The sequence below is a fragment of the Heterocephalus glaber genome, unplaced genomic scaffold (assembly GCF_053883595.1).
Source record: "Heterocephalus glaber isolate CG9 unplaced genomic scaffold, H.glaber_assembly_v1.0 deba00001504, whole genome shotgun sequence".
In the NCBI taxonomy this organism is placed as follows: domain Eukaryota; kingdom Metazoa; phylum Chordata; class Mammalia; order Rodentia; family Bathyergidae; genus Heterocephalus; species Heterocephalus glaber.
The window spans coordinates 5,930,903-5,943,522 of record NW_028258324.1 but is presented as its reverse complement, the minus strand read 5'-3'; the positions used below and the strand labels follow the sequence as shown (position 1 = coordinate 5,943,522).

At 48.0% G+C, this 12,620-nt stretch overlaps 1 long non-coding RNA gene across 1 annotated transcript; it reads right to left on the bottom strand.

The window, feature by feature from the left end:
- Window positions 1-1,286: 1,286 nt before the first annotated feature.
- On the bottom strand, window positions 1,287-6,926 carry LOC147825223 (uncharacterized). The gene is made up of 4 exons (XR_015440803.1): window positions 6,183-6,926; window positions 5,587-5,824; window positions 5,382-5,475; window positions 1,287-4,379 (listed from the first exon to the last, which is right to left on the bottom strand). It is a non-coding gene; the product is annotated as an uncharacterized LOC147825223 (long non-coding RNA).
- Between the last annotated feature and the right edge of the window lie 5,694 nt (window positions 6,927-12,620).

Sequence of the window (12,620 nt, the reverse complement as noted above, 5' to 3'; positions counted from 1 at the left end):
AAAGCATGAGCTCCAGTCCTATCTCTGCTACATTCCGACCCTGAGATCTTGAGCAAATTATCCCATCCCTAAGGTTTGGTTTTGGTATCTGTGAAGCAGAAGTTACCTTACGTGCTTAGGGGCTGAGTCTGGGTGGGCCCAATTCTTGACCATTTGGAATCCCTCTCTGGGACTGCAACTCTCCTTCCTTTTCCCCCTCTCCCTCCAAGGCTCCTTTTCCTTTCCTCCCTCCTTTTGCTCTCTCTGCCTCTTCAGTAGGAACTCATCTTATATCTCCCCCCATCCCTGGGTGGGGGAACCCAAGCTGCTAGGGTTCAGCATGGTCAGCCTTCATCCTGCTCCTGATGCTGGAGCTTTTCCTCCCTCACCCAGGCTGCGTCACCGACCTAGTCACTGTCAGGGACTACTGCACAAAGCACCATTCTGGTGGTCAAGGTAGAAGGAAAATGGCAATCCTTGCTCTGGAATCCCTCCTTTCCACTCTAGAACCCAGGAGCTGTTTTAGCAATGAGGGTCAAGTAGCTCAGCCTGAACAAGCTTACTGCTTTTGCTGGGCCTCAGTGTCCTCATCGGTCAGCCAGACAAGCTGAATCTTCCCCTCAAGGAGACTTCAGTGGACATGGGGCAGCTTTGAAGACAAAACCTCCAACTTGGGCTGTGGGTGTAGCTCAATGGTAGAGTGTTTAGCATGTGTGAGGCCTTGAGTTTGATTCCATTACAGTGGTTCCTAGGTACTCATCATTAATTGGCTTTAGGAGGCATAAGTTCCAAACAAATTGTTTTGGCTGGAAAAGGTAACAAGCCAGGAAGTAGTTAACACTGACAAGTTCTAACTTGCACTTTGAGTACCAAACAGTGAGTACTAAGACAAAATTTTTGCATCAAAAAAATCATCATAGCTGGGCATAGTGGTACACCCTTATCATCTCCAGCACTCAGGAGGCTGAGGCAGGAGGATTACCATGAGTTTGAGGCCAGCCTGGACTACATGGTGAGTTCAAGGCCAGCCTGAACTACATAGCAAGACCTTGTCTGGAGTAAACAAAACAAATCTCAAAAAAATTAGCCCCCTCATTCAAAAAATGTGCATCTGAAATGAATAGACACTTCTCAGATGAAGAAATACAAACAGCCAATAGATACATGAAAAAAGTTCAACATTGCTTGCCATTTGATAAATGCAAATTAAAACAACACTGAGATTTCATCTCCAGAAAAAATGGCTATCATCAAGAAATCAACAAGTAACAAATGCTGATGAGGCGGGGGGGGGGTGGGAGGAACCCTTCTCCATTGTTGGTGAGAGTGTAAACTGGTACAACTACTGTGGAAATCAGTATGCAGATTCCTCAAAAACTAAAAATAGATATTCCATTTGACCCAGGTAGTCCCCTTCTTGGTATCTTCCCAAAAGGGTTAAAGACATCATACCATAGTGATGCATGCATACCTGTGTTTATAGCAGCACAATTCGTAATAGCTAAATCTTGGAAATAGCCTATATTCCCATAAAAGATGAATGGAAAAAGAAAATGTGGTATTTATACAATGGAGTACTACTGTGCCATAAACAAGGATAAACGTGAGTCATTTGTAGAAAAATGGATGCATCTTGAGATGATAATGTTAAGTGAAGTAAATAAGACATACAAGTTTAAATATCACATGGTTTCTCTTATGTGAAAAACTCCATATATAAATAAAACACAAAATAAAACAAATAATAGGTAAAAAGGGAGAGAGGAAAAAAGTTATTGTAATCTAGCATAGACAACGAATCTAAAAGTGTACCTTGATCTAGTATAAATGTTTTATATGTTTTTGGCCTATTAGTCTGGTTGTTAATCTGTATATATGATAATTAACTTTATAAAGACTTACAAATCAATGAATCTGATACTACCAAAAGTGGAGGGGATCCTCGCAAGCGAAAGGTCCCGAGTTCGATCCCTGGTACAAAAAAACAAACAAACAAACAAAAATAGCTGCCATGACATCCTCCCTAGTAACACCTAAATGTTCCCACCTCTTTCTAACTTATTTAGGGCCGGGGATTTAGCTCAGTGGTTTCACGGCCTGCTGCGCAAGCACAAAGACCCGAGTTCGATCCCTGGTACTAAAAAAAAAAAAAAAAAAGAACAAAAAAGTGGAGGGGAGGAGGGGCCACAGATTTAGCTCAGTGGTTCCGCTGCCTGCCTCTCAAGCACAAGGTCCCGAGTTTGATTCCCAGTACAAAAAAAAAAAAGTAAAGTAAAAAAGTGGAGGAGAGAGAAGGAGGAAAAAAAGAATTAAGATGTGTTATGTACCATGTATGATGGTGTATGTCTGTAATCCCAGTGTTTGGGAAGCTGAAGCAGGAGGATTACCAGGAGTTCGAAGCCAGCCTGGACTACATAGTGAGTTCAAGGCCAGCCTGAATTACATAGCAAGACCTTGTCTCAAAAAAAAAAAAAAAAGCTGTATTATGTATATGTACCCATTCCCCACAATGAATGTAATCATTATGTACTGCAAACATATACTAATAAAAATTTTTAAAAGACCAAAAAGAATCAACTGATAAATTTGATGAGTTTCAAAGCAGTTGACTACCAAGGTATGATTTACCGTAAAAACAAAACTCTCTAGCTTGTGCTGCTGCTGATACTTGGTGTGGCCTTAGGCTAGGGGTTCTTTTTGAACTGGCAGGTGTCATGTACAGTGGTAGGTGAGGTGGCCTAGCTAGAGAGACTACAAACAGCATAGCTCTAGGCCCTGGAGGGTTTATTACAATGCAGGGCACAGGAACCACCACATGAGATGGAACTGGGGAAGGCAAGGCAGGAGGGTTCTGATCCCCTAGCCCCTGCCTTGTCTAGGCCTGGTTTGTCTTTGGGATGCCCTTAGACTCTGGCTAACCTGGGACAGCTGAGGAAGGACAGCACCAGTGTGTGAAAAGCCTGTTATGGAACAAAGGTGGGCCCTGGTTGGTGAAGGGAGAATGGAGCTGGGGTTGAGCAGAGCTGGACTGGGTCTCACAGAGAACTGTGTTAGGGCCAGGGATTTAGCGCAGTGGTTCTGCCGCCTGCCTCGAAAGTGCAAGGACCTGAGTTCAATCCCTGGTACCAAAAAACAAAAAACAAAAAAAAACCAAAGCCCCAGAGGACTCCTTAACCTAGCCCAGCACCCACAAACTGTGTCCCAGGCATGCTTTTTTTTTTTTGGCTTACATTGTGCTTATTTTTATAGCAATTTTGTTCTTGTTTTCTAGTTTAAATGCTTTTTAAACAATCTACATGGCTCTTTCTTTCTCTCTCTCTCTTTCTCTCTTTCTTTCTTTCTTTCGTGCTAGGGATGGAACCTAGGGCCTTGCACATGCTAGGCAATTGCTCTGCCATGGAGCTACACTTCCAGTCCTTATTATTTTCTTTTTTCTTTTTTTTTTTTTTTTGGTACCTGGGATTGAACTTGGGTCCTTGCGCTGGCGCAGCAGGCGCCGAAACCACTGAGCTAAATCCCTGGCCCCAGTCCTTATTATTTTCTTAAAAACAATGCCTCCACTCATGTAAGTCTCAATCAGAGTAACCCATGTTTCCCCCCATTTCAGGCACCACCTGTCTGTGATCGTCCAACCCTAAACATGTCAGAAAACATCATGACTAATGAGGTCTTAGTAGATAATCACGAGATGGCACGGTGCCAGAGTAGTGCAACGTGTCAGGGGAGCAGGCAGAAAAGCTGTGCTTCTTTTAAAATGTGTTGTTAATATTTAACAATAAGGAAATTTCTCATAGCTCTTAATAAGACCCAGTCTCAAAAAATAAAAAAGGAAAAAGGCTGGGGAATGTAGCTTAATGTAAAGGCACTAGGTACATTCCCCACCCCACACCCCAAACACAAAAAACAAAAATGGCCCAAGCAAGACATTCTTCAATTGTCCATCAGCCTTCCTTTCAGGGGGTTCCCACCCCTGAGGACATGTTGTGTCCAAGCAACAATACCAGCTTGGCCTTGTAGATGTCTGTGTGTATCCCCAGCCCTAAGCAGTTTAGAGCCAGGGAGACCCAGAGAGAGAAGACTTCCAAGTGATATTTGGGCTGTGGTGGGATCCAGGTGTTCTGCTTTCCAGACTCACCCACTGTTCACAATCTCTGGGGCAGGTCTGGGCAGTGGGCTGGGGGAAGGATTAGGGTAGCTGTGAGGAGCTCTCTGGAAGGCACTGGGCTTTCTAGAGGTGGCTTGCATGGTGCTGGTCCTCATGCTTCAGCCCTGCTTGTGGAACAGGCCACAGCAGGATCCCTTGAGGTGATGGACTACAGGCAGGTGACAGGAGCAGGCTGAGCACCCTCTCTGGCCAGGTGCTGGGTGCACAGTGTGGGAGCCTCCTCTTGCCTCCCTAGCTGCTGGGGAGACAGACATCAGGAGAAGAGCTACTGAAGACTGTAATGGTGCAGCTGAGGGCTCTGACTAAAGAATAGTGTGAAGGGGATCCAGGCCAGAGCTGAGATCTGGTGTCAAGGAAAGCCACCTGGGACAGAGCAGCCAGGCCAGGAATTTCAGTAAAGGCTATCGGGAGCCTGGAGTGGAGGAAGAAGGTGGAGGAGGACACAGAGTCTGGAGCCCAGAGAAAAAGAGAAGGAGGGGTGTACGGCAGAGACAGACAGGCAATCAGATTCCCAACTAGCTGCTCCCAAAATCCCACCACTGCCAGCAATGAGATTATCTCCCGACACAGGGGCTTCATTTCTATCTGGCCCTATAGGCATTTAAGGCCTATCTGGCACCCTTTGGCCTGGAGGAGGGGGAGCTGGAACAAAGTGGGAGAAAGGGAGAGAGTGCAGCTCAGTAGAGAAGTGATGCAGGGCCAATAAGGAGAAGGCCAGGGAGGATGGTAATGCAGTTAACAAGTATGGTGGTATCAGCAGCCGTCTTCAAATGTTTGGCCTGGTGCTGTGACTTTGCACATAGTACATCCTCAGGTTCCCCTTGAAGCAACTGGATGTCAGTCCACTGATTGGCCCATACATGGGACAGAAGCTCAGAATGGTCAAGTACTTGTCCAAGGTCACACAGCCAACAAGCAGGGAGCATGGCTGACCTGCTGGCTTCTGCCTTTTGGTCTAGTCCTCCACTCTAGGGAGTTTGAGGAAGATAGGAGATACGGCTGCACTGAGGCCCTTAGGTCTCAGCAGAGGTGTTTCTAACTCTGGGTATGAGGTCCAGTTTGAATGCCCAGCTAAGGAAGCTGACCATAATTTCAGGCCAGTTGCCAGCCAGCCTGACTCTTAGGAGAAGTTGTTAATTTCTGAGAACCTCTGGGCAGCCAGCCATGGCTTCGGGAAGCAGGACTCCTTTTAGATCCCACACACTTTGGGACACTCCCCACTTTCTGTTCCCCGTACCTGGTCAGGGCCCTGGGCCAGGCAGAACAGCACCAGGGCTTGCAGTATGGTAGAGATCGCCTCTCTGCCCTCTTCTTCAACCTCCTTAGGGGCCCTGGAAGCAGAAAGTGTTTTCTGTCCTATACTCCAGAATTTGTCTCCCATGCCAGGGAGCAGGGCCCCAGTACTCCCCACCGCCTCTCCCAGGCCTGACACCATTCCATACCTTCTTGCTAGAAGCAACAACAGCCACCATCTGATTGAGGGCTATCTCTGTATGGACCGGCCAACTGGAACCCTGTTTTCAGAGTGCTGCCCTTGGTCACCTCCCAGATCTCTCCTCCAGCCTCCAGCAGCCTGCACAGCCTCCCTGAGAGCGATACTTTCTGTAATGCCTAAATGCTGCTTGTCATCTTGGCTTGACAATGGGGTCTGTAGTTTGCTTAAGCACTAGTCCAGATGTGCTGTGAAGAGATTTGGTACTTGTGACTACCATCTGCAAACAGTTGATTTTAAGAAAAGGATATTTTCCTGGGTAATATGGGTAGGCCTCAATCAATCAGCTAAAGGCCGTACAAGGAAAGACTGATTTCCAGAGAGGGCCTTCTGCTATGAGCTGTAACAAAAAAGTCCTGCCATGGTGTCCAACCTGCCCACCTGCCCACAGACTTCATGCTTATCGGCCTTCACAGTGGTGCAAGCCAAGCCCTTAAATCCCTCTGTGTCTCCGGCCCATGTCTCCCCTGAGAACCCTGATACTTTCTACATACAAGGCCGATGTGAGGCTTCAGTGGGACACTGCCTCTTTGGAGCCACCTGTACCTGGAAACAGTAGGCAGGCAGTGTTAGTTCTTGGTTGCAGACAAAGGAACTGAGACTTAGAAAAATAACTTTTCCAAAGCTTCAGAGCGAAGTTGGGATTTGAACAGGCCTGCCTTTCCAAAGTCAAACTTCAGTCATGGTCTCCTTACTTTGTCAAGACTCTTGCAAAGTGGCTTTCTTTCTCCAGCTTCCGTTTCGGTTCAGTTAAAGCCCATAGCCCTGGTGGGGGAGTTGAAACTAGAGGCATGTTGGCCTCCACGGGTACTGAGTTAATAATAAGTCCCTGTGCAATACAAGCTGTTGGGACATGCTGATGTTTGTTCAACCTAGAATTGTCATGGCCCTAGTGCAGCCTTGGAGTTGTGAGTGAAATCATCAAGGGGCTGATAGCTAAGTGATGACCTCTCTCCTTGGAGAAGTCAGCTTGCCCCCTACCCTGCAGTCCTAATGAGCTAAGCCCTTTGAAGCACTGACCTGGGATTGGCTGTGCAGAGGCCCACAGGCACCCTGGCATTCCCCAGGCCTCTGGAGGACACTTAGGAGGGGGAGAGAGGAGAAGCTGGAAGTCCACAGTCCTCCAAGTCCTCACAAGTCATGGAGTCTGGTATAGCTGATGGAAAGGGAGCAGTTGGCCCAACTGAGGGAACCTTGAGAGCCAGCCAAGAGATGGGCTTTGTTTTGTGGAGTCTGGGATGAGAGAATGACTCTAAAGCCTTGGAACTCAAACCGGGGCCTCACACAGGGTGACTGTGCTAGACCTAGCCTGGGGACCCCAGGAGTGGCCAGCCACATGTTTACTCAACTTCCAGAGACTGTCTAGCTTGATGCTGTGGCCTGGTTGTAACACCAGCTTAGTGCTTCCCCTCAGCTAACAGCCACCAGCCCTCTTAGCCCCAGGTTCCTCTTTGCTGAGCCATCCACACTGGAGTCCGTTGGGACTGTTTCTTCATAATTCTGGGGGTTTGGGGCAGGTCATCAGGGCTGGTGGCCCACAGGATGTGTTCAGGGCACATGTGTTAGATGAGTGAATGAATTCATGAATGAATGGAGTGAGTATTAAGTGAGGACTACCTGTGGACTATGTATGAATGAGTATAGAAGGGTGAGTCCCCAGGCCTCAAAGATGGGGCAGTTTGTGGGCAGGTTGCGTTAGCAAAAAGGTAAATGAGGAATGCTGGAAGCTGATAATTGTTTAGCAAGGAGCATGGAGAGGGGAAGGAGGACCTGCATGAGGTTATTTTCTGGGCATCCACTATTTTGGGTACCTTCAGGAACCTGCCCTGGGAAAACAAATAAGCACTTGAGTCCTGCCACACAGCCACCACATGACCATTCATGCACTTAGAAGCTCACATGGGCCTTCCAAGGTGTCTGTACCGTCATCCTCAACACCTCCCTCTGTGCTTACCCGGGGACAAGCCACCTCTGATCCAGAGGCTGATCTGCAGACTGCACACATATGTGTATGAGCGTGTGTGTAGCCAGGGGTCAACTGAAACGCCCTGGAGCTAAGCTGGGGTGGAGGTCGTGGGATAGTCTACAAAGCAGGTGGCAGATAGTTATCTCATACTCCAACACCCACTTGGGTCCTTGTCTGGCCAGCAAATCAGAAGATGCATGTGCTTATGCACCAGATCCAGAAAGGGTCTCACTTTTATATTTGGGATCTCAATATATATATATTTGTATATTTTCTAACTATATTTAGAAGATAGTTTTTCCATAGCCTGCCTGTGTCTTAGCAGACAGAAAACTGTTGGCCACTCTGAAGTGAAAGTTCAGGTTTGGAAGTCTTTGGGGCCAAGTTTCAGCCAGGGCAGCCCACCAGTCACATACACAGGTGCACACACTAGGTCTCCCTCAAATATATACACAGTCCCATTGCCTAAAGTCACAAATTCCCACTCCAATTGGTCACATGCTCAGCCCTCCGGTCATGGTGACAGCCACACAAACACCAACAGCCACAGATAGCTATAAATTCTCATTGCTACAGGGGACACACAAATATAGCTACAATGTGCCCCAGAGTTGTGATATTATCATGCATGGACAGCCACAGTGTGCCATGGTCGGGACATCATCATACATGGTATCCCACACATGTGGGCTGTGCAGGATCAGTCTATGTCCAGGGGTATCACATGCTTCATCCTTCACTCCTAGCTTCTAGACCTTCTCCAAGGGCTGCCAAGATCCCTGGGATGTGGCATCAGGGTCCTTTTCCCACCTGCACTTCTCACGGGTCAATGACATCATCCTTCCCCCCTACTGTCCTCCTATGTGCCTATCCTGTGCAAGTCTGTCTTGAAGACCCCAAACACCCTCTGGAAATTTCCAAACTGACCAGAGTGAGGACCAGGGATATTCAAGTCAAGCTGTATGACCAGTACAGTCCCTTATCCTTTCCAGGACTTAAGTTTCTCCATCTATCAATGGGGGCATGGACCTGGTGGTTCCAGGTGTCTTCTAGTACCTGTGACAAGGACAGCTCTGATTCTGTGCCCATTGGGCATTTCCTGGGCCATCTGGCTCCTGAGTCTCTGCTCAAACCTCACTGCTGGAAGACTCTTGCTGATGACTGGATCCAATCTACAGTGAGGGGGTGCTGGCTATCCCCTGAGGCTTCAGAGGTCTGTGCCTGATGCTCTACAGGAGCTGGAGGAATGGCTCCTCACCCAGGCTTGGAGGCAGGGACCATCTGGAGCCACCTAAAGCCTTCCATAAATAACCTGTCATATGGGCCTAGAGGATGGTTTGGGGCCAAAAAATATTTTTTAAAAGGCTTCTAGAGAAGCTGTCCTGTGACTTGGTCATGAGCTCGGGTAGGACAGGCATTCTGAGCACCACAGGTGCTCATTGTTCTGGGAAGGCCCAGATGCCAGCACTCCCTCTTATCTTTCTTATTCTTGGATTGTCCCAAACTCTTGGGCTCCCAGGGCAGCACAGGGAGTCAATCAGTGTACATGTACATGGGGCTATAACCAAGCCCCACAGAGCCTGGGGAGAGGTAAGTCAGTTTATAAATTGCCCAAGTCTAATCAGGGCCATCATGGAGATATTTGGGCATTTTTCAAAGGGAAGTTTTTGAGTGGTCAGTCACTGTGTACAAGGTACAGAGTGAGAGACAGAGAAAGTAAACCAAAATACATTAAATTGGCATTTTTTCCATGTGATTAACTGTTTATAGAGCGTTCTTGTGTGTTCCATGGTCCAGTTAAATTAGGAAAGCATATTATGTAATTCACCTGGGCTGTACAAAGGTGAACTGGTTTCATTTTTGTGGGTTTTGGCAAGAGCTTTGAATAGACTATGTGTGTTAGCAGTAGCTAAGGGTAGAGGAGCCACTTGAAAATGCCTCATTTCCCACAAACACCTGACCACAGGACCTGTTCTCAGAGTGTCTGGTGGGGTCTGGTGGGCTCTGAGTTCCCCAGATGCACTTGAAGCCTGGGGATGTAGCTCAGTTGCAGAGCACTTGCCCAGCATGTGGAGGCCCTGGTTTCAATTCTCAGTACCAAACCAAACCAAACCTAAATAAATAAATAATAAAATAACACCACCAACAAAAAAACAAAACCCAGAAGCACTTGAACTGCTGAGTCATCCTGGAAATCCTTGGAGGACTCTCTGTGTGCCCCCCACCCCTTCCTAATTCATCTGGGGCTCGAGGAACCATGTTGAACAACTTTTCTGGTGTTGCCACTGACCACACTGAAAACCACTGATCTTATGTCAGAGCAGTCAAAACGATCTTTCTAAATACTAAACTGCATGGAGTTCCTCCTCTGCCCTAGCCCTCCATGGCTAACTTCTAGAAGCCGAGTCCTCACAGGAGTGTGCAAAGCCCACCTTGTTGACAGCCCTCCAACACAGTTTTCAGGTCCTTAAATCTACCCAGTAAATCCCAACCTTGGGCCTGTGCTTTTGTTGTCCCTTCTGTTTATAATGCAGCGCCCCCCCCAACTCTCTTACTCTCTTCCTGTCCTTACATCCTTTGTCTCCCAAGAGCTCCTTCCTAACCTCCATAGCTTTTTCCACCCCCCTCCTCTTCCCCAGCTTATGCCTAGTCTCCCTCTGCCCATTTGAACCTTGTTATCTCCTTAACCTCTTGTCAACTTCAGGAGCCAAGGCCTATGCAATTGTGTACATAGCTTCATCCCTCGTACTGAGCGCAAGTCTTGGCACCTGGGGTGGGGATAATGGAGGTGCTGGTAAATTTGTGGAGCATGGAGCTGGCTAGATCTCAGCAAGGCTGAAGCTCAAGCCTCTTGGGCCAGCCAGACCTGATCAGAGGGGCCATCACACAGGAGGAAGCAAAGGGAAACTTTTTGGTCCCAGGCCAGGTCTGATGGCTTCAGAGGGCATAGGGAGAAAGTAGAGACGCACCTGTGTCCTGTCCCTGCAGCACACAATGTTCCTGACTCAGTGCCCAGGGGTCATGGCAGTACTGATGAACTCAGCTCACCTAGCTTCCCACAGTGACCCAGTGAGCTCACAGGGTGTTCTGTAGCAGAAACCAGAAAGTTCGCTGGGCATGGTGGCATGCACCTGTAATCTCAGCTACTCAGGAGACTGATGCAAAGAGAATCAAAAATTTAAGGCCAGAGCCTGGCATGGTGGTGCACACCTGTAATCCCAGCATTTGGGAGGCTGAGGCAAGAGGACCGCTGTGAGTTCAAGGCCAGCTTGGGCTACACACTGAGTTCAAAGACCAGTTGAAATATATAGCAAGACCCTGTCTCAAACAAACAAACAAAACGAAACAAGAATTTGAGACTAGCCTGGGCAACTTAATGAGACTCTGTCTCAAAAAAAGAAAGGTTTTAAAAAAAGGAGTGGGGATATAGTGCAGTGGTAGAACCTTTGTCTGAGTTTAATTCCCAGTACTGCAGTGAGGGGGAAAAAAAGGAACCAGGAGGTTCTAAGTTGGGCTGGAACCAAGGTGGGTTCTGTCTTCTCTAACCCATCCTCCACTAGTCCTGGTTGGGCCTTGGAGTGACCCCACTGGGTCACCTAACCGCCAGATCTACAGGAGTCATGGGGAGGGAAATGGTAAAGTCCTCTGACCTGCTCCTCTGCCTGTCTGGCTGCAGGTAATCACCAGCAGGGTTCCCACCACTGTCTGATTCTGAGTTCTGATTCCTGTCCCCAGTGTGGCTCGGCTTGTAGCACTCCATAGCCCACTCCATAGCCGTCTCTCCTCATGCCAGCGGTGTGGTTTTGAGTAGCCTTGGGGGTGGGGGTGGGGGTGGGGGCTGTCTGTGATTGTGAACATGATGTCAGTGGTGGCCTTGCTTAAGATTCTCAAAGAATTTTCTGATAAGCAAAACTTTGACTTTGGCAGCGCTTCCACCCAGGAAGCTGATATTTCTCCCTGAGCCTGGCCATGCCAGATAGGTGACCTTCAGGCTCTAAGTCACCTGTGCCAGCAATCTTGGGTGTAACTTACTTCCTGAGCTGGTATATCTGTGCAGGTACACACATGTGTGCACATGTGATATGTGGTATATGGAGGAAGAATCTGCCAGCCTCAGCTCTCTCAGCCTCTCTCACCCACCCTTCTTGTTTAAGTTACCACTTATGAAAAGCTTACTCTGTGCCAGGTCTTACAGCAGCCCTATGCTCTAGGGTGTGTCCCCCAAAAGACACATTCAAATTCTGACCCCCAAGACTTGTGAATGTAACCTAATTTGGAAATAGGGACTTCGTAGATTTCATCAAGCTAAAATAGATTCAGAAGGCTAAGGTAGGAGGATAGCTGTGAGTTTGAGGCCAGCCTGGGCTACATAGTGAGTTCAATGCTAGGCTGAACTACATAGCAAGACCCAGTACCCCGCACCCCCAAAAAATTCATACTAGATTATGGTGGGTTCTAATGCCATGACTGTATGCTCATAAGAAGAGGGAAATCTGGACACAGAGAGAATATGACCACATGAAGAAAGAAGCAGATTGGAGCCATACTGCTGCAAGTATGGAGTTAATAGGGCTACCAGAAGCTGAAAGAGACAAGACAGGGTTCTTTGAGAGTGGCTGGCCAACACCAGAGCTGGTTTCCAGAGCTGTGAGAGGAAGCATTTTGTTCTGAGCCACCCCAGTTTTTAGTCCCTTGCTACAGCTGTCATGGGAAAGAATACACCTGGCTTCTGTTAGAGTGTGCATCTTACATGAGGAAACTGATGAGAGTCTATGTAACTCAGAGAGCCTAGGCTGTGGCCCACGGTTGTTCAGCACATTGGTATTGCATCTGGGATTGGAGCCCAGTTTGCATAACTCCATCCTGTGAGCTCAGTCTTTCCCCAACAGAGAGACTGTCCCCCTTGGCCTGTCACCTTTTTTGATCCCATCCCCCGACTCTCTACAGAGCCACCCCCCATCGCCAGGGGAGACCCTATCCCTTCACTGCTAATTCCTAAAGACTCCTCCAGGGGCTGG